The following is a 4,570-nucleotide window of genomic DNA, read 5'->3' on the forward strand; positions in this document are numbered from 1 at the left end:
TAAGGAATATAATGACATAATCATATAGGAAAAGGAGAAGCTAGCAGAGGTAAATGTAGTGATACTTCAAAGTTTGTCAGATTTGCAGTGACATGGACTACTGTGGATCATCCATGAGAAAGAGGAAAAAACTAATGGGGCATATGGCAGTAGGTTGGATGGTGGTCACAAGTCAGATAGGGATGACATGGTCATAGATGGCAGATTTTTGGACACTCTAGATATGAGAGGGGATAGACATAGGTACCATTCTATTTCTGGTTCTAACAGGCATGATGATTGATATCATTATCATCCTCACAGGAGGAGCGATAAGGGGTATTTCTTGGATTAGTTTAAGAAACAAAATCCACCTACATTTGATGGAGAGGTGAAGAAATTGTAGGATGTAGAGACATGGTTGCTTGGTATGAGGAAGTTCTTCAGGTTGCATGACTATTTAGAGAACACTAAATCCAGAGTAGATACATTCAGTCTCAAAGGTAAAGTAAACATTTTGTGGGAAGATGTGAAGAATTTCATAGGTATACATGAGGAAGACTTGACTTGGATTGAGTTTCAATGGCTATTCAAGAAGAATTATCTATCAGAGAAATACTTTAATGACATGGAAAAATAATTCTATGAGCTAAAGATGGGATCTATGAGAGATGATGAGTACACTAGCAAATTCTTGGAGCTACTAAGGTATGTGCCTTACCACAAGGAGGAGATGGCCAACATTCAAAGATTCACTAGTGGGTTACCGATGGCATTCAAAGATAGAATTAAGTTCGATGAGCCTAGATCATTGGAGGAGGAAATATGAAAGCTAAAGCATTGCTATAACCAATTGAAGCTTAGATATGAGACTAAACCAGAATGGAAAGGTAATGTGAAGAACATAGTAAAATGGGACAAGAAGCGAGTAATACCTCAGGGCATAGGTAATAAAGAGAATGAAACGCCATCAAATAAGATTAATGCATCTGAAAGAGGACAAGGATCTCAATCAGAAAAACAGAATAAGGATGCAGGCTGGAAGCCTATAGAGTGTTGGACTTGTGGCAAATATCATCGCAGGAGCGATTATCCATAGTATCAAGCTAGTAGGCCTCAGATATATAGTGCCCAGGAGGCACAAACTGTTGGGGACGTTGGTAAAAGCGTTCCTTGTATTTATGCAGCATTGGATAACAAACAGGTAGACCATTAGGAATATATCATTGAGATGAAAGGTAAGCTTTGTGATTAAGTTATTTCTACTTTGATTGACCCTGGATCTAATTATCGTTATGTTAGTCTTCAATTTGTGGATAAGTGTGGTTTGAGTAAGGAACTTGTGGAATCTTGGTTAGTGTAGTTGGATACAGGTACAAAGAAGCAATTTCACCATTGGGTAAGAGCTTGTGCATTTGATTTTAATGGTATGCCTATTGTAGCACATTTGAATGTATTATCATTCGGATCATACAATATGTTGTTGGGCATGGATTGGTTGTACCTTCATAGAACCAAGGTGGATTATTATGACAAGGTGATTGGTTGCTTGGATGACAATTGAGAACCAAGAGTCTTATAGTTGTTACTAGTTAGGATGGTAACAACTATGTAGGTAAAGATCAGTCACGGGAAACAATGTATGTTATTCGCAATGAAAATTTCTAGTGACAAAGGTAAGGAAGTTGAGGGTGCAAATGTTTTGAGAAGGTACCCAGTTCTATAGCAGTTTCGGGATGTATATCCTGAGGACATTTTAGAGTTTCCACCTCTCAGGGAGGTTGCAGAAAATTTCTACAAACTTGGCTCTGATACCATGTACAAAATCTATTGTGTAGGTTAACCTGATAATGCAATATAAATCAAAGCATAATACTATAAACTACTTCTACTATCAATTTGTGGAAGCTTAAAGATCAAGTTGAACAATATAACTAGAAGAAGAAGAATCAATGCACAATACACATGAAAATACTTTGGGGAAAGCCTCAGCTAAAAACCCCACTATCTGTATTGTCATACAAGGTGGAAATACACAGGAATCATACAAAGCCTTAGCTATCACATATAGCTAGCTCTCAGTACAATCCTCACATATGCTCACAGGAAATACTGGCTTCTCACAAGCCTTTCTCTCTACCCTCCAAGCTATTATTTCCTTGTGTTGTTCCTCTGGGATGATTCTCACCTCACCAAGTGGAACACTTTGATCTCACACACTGTCAGAATTACGCAATCCTCAAGGAATGATGCCTTGACTGCATGCATGAGTTTTCTTTATAAGAAAACACATTCAACTAATAGTACATTGTCCTTGTCTTTAATCTCAACTAGGTATTTCTCATGATAGACATGCATGAGTTTCTGATGAGGGAATCTTCAGTTAACTGGAGTACACTAGTTGAGTGCATACATGCATCAACTGACTGTTAACTCATCATTAGTTCCTCAAACAGTTTGGAACTAATTTAACTGGACTTAACTCAGTAAACTGAGTTAACTAATTACAACTCAAATATAACTCAATATTATCTCCTTAATTTAAGGCTTATTGCCTTAATTTAAGGGATAACTCTTGCACGACTTCAAAAAGACTTCTAACTTGAATTTCTCCAACTAATTAAGTCAAAATAACTTAATTAATTATTTACAAGTAGTTGTTAATAATAAATTCAATTTTAATTCACAATTTAATTCAAGGACAAATTAAATTGGAATATTCATGTTGCCACACTTCAACACTCCCTCTCAACAAGAAAGGGATTATCTACCACCCTGATCCTGTCTCTATGGAACTCGAATTTACACTTTGACAATGCCTTTGTCAAAATGTCAGCATCTTGCTCGTCTATTGAAATATATTGCAACAGCATGATCCTCCCATTATGAGAAGCTTGCTTTACCTTGTAAAGCCAAAAGGAACTCATAACTGACTTGTTCTTCGATCTCGAAACCACATTCCAAACACTGTTACGAACTATAGAGTCATACTCCTCCACCATAGCATCAACCCAAATCGACTGCTGCACTGATTCCTCAAAGGAAGATGGCTCGGTCTCAACAAATTCCCCAGCAAGGGCCATGTATCTGGTGTACCTCTTAGGTGACCTCCTCTGTCTGCGCTGAGAAGATGGTGCTCCCACATTCTCTCGTATCCTCCAAAAATCTACCAGCTTCTCTTGTGCACTTATGTCCATCTCTGGAAGACTCTTCTTGAGTGGATGTCTCCACTCCTGGAACCTCTGCATGCATCTGCTCCGCATCAATATGAGGCTCCTCCTCCTTAGGAACCAACAGTTCCTCCACAGCCTGTAGTTGGAGCTTCCTCTCAAGGGAAACTCACATGGCCTTCTGCTCATCAAACTTGAGATCTCTACAAACCACTATCCTCTGACTGGTAGGAAAGTACACCCGATAGTTGTGAGGTGTATCAGTGTACCCCACAAGTATCCCCAACTCTGTTGTCGGCTCAAGATTCTTCCATGCATCCTTTGTCACATGGCAGTATGCTGATGAGCCAAAGATCCTAAACTGACCCAAATCTAGTCTCTTATCGGAGAAAGCTTCCTCTGGTGTCTTCATCCCAAGTATGTGATGCAGGATTCTATTCTGAAAATAGACCACTATGTTGCATGCCTCAGCCCACAAGTGAAGTGGTAGGCCTTGGTCATGTAACATTGCCCGTGCTTCCCCTACAATAGTCTTTTCTTCCTCTCAGCCATCCCATTTTGTTGTGGGTCATGAGGTGTCGTCAAATCTCATTTAATTCTTTCCCCTGCACAGAAGTCCTTAAACTCTTGAGAGACATATTCTCCATCGTTGTCTCTTCTTGAAGCCTTGACCTTCTTCCCTGACTCTTTCTCGACCAAAGATTTGAACTCACAAAACTTTGTGAAGGTTTGGTCCTTCTTCTGCATGAAATAAATCAAGAATTTACGAGAATAATCATCAATGAAAATAAAAATAAAATACCTTTGCTTCTTTATGGATGTCATCAAGAATAGTCCACACACATCAGTATGAACTCGCTCTAAGATAACCTATGCTCGACTATCTCGATCATGAAAGGAATACTTGGTGTATTTTCCCAAGGTACAACCTTTGCATGTGTCAACTTGCTCAAGTTTACATTTGGGAAGTCCTGTAGATATCTGTTGCATTACCTTCAAAGTCCCATGATGCAAATGGCCCAACTGCCCATGCCACAACTCGCTAACGTCTTGGCTTTGCACCAACTCTCCTTTCGTACTCAATGTTGCACAATCATCTACCTCTAGTTTATAGAGATTATTCATCGGAATCCCTATCCTCTTGGTCTGACCCGTGGCTATGTGTCTTAGGAATGCCTTTCCTTTACTGAAGACAACATTGTAGCCTTCATCCTCCAACATTGCAACCAATACCATGTTCTTCTTTAGTCCAAGCACATACTTCACATCTGTCAAGGTGACAAGATCTCCATGCTCCCTCTTTAAAGCAACTGTGCCCACTCCTAAAACACTATACCTTTCGTCATCACCATCTCTATGTGCATCTTGAGGTCTTTCTACTCCAAGGCACTGAATAAACTTTTATCACCGCTCATGTGGAA

The sequence above is a fragment of the Pinus tabuliformis genome, chromosome X (genome assembly GCF_031772625.1).
Source record: "Pinus tabuliformis cultivar Carrire ecotype Pingquan chromosome X, CPIR1, whole genome shotgun sequence".
Taxonomy (NCBI): domain Eukaryota; kingdom Viridiplantae; phylum Streptophyta; class Pinopsida; order Pinales; family Pinaceae; genus Pinus; species Pinus tabuliformis.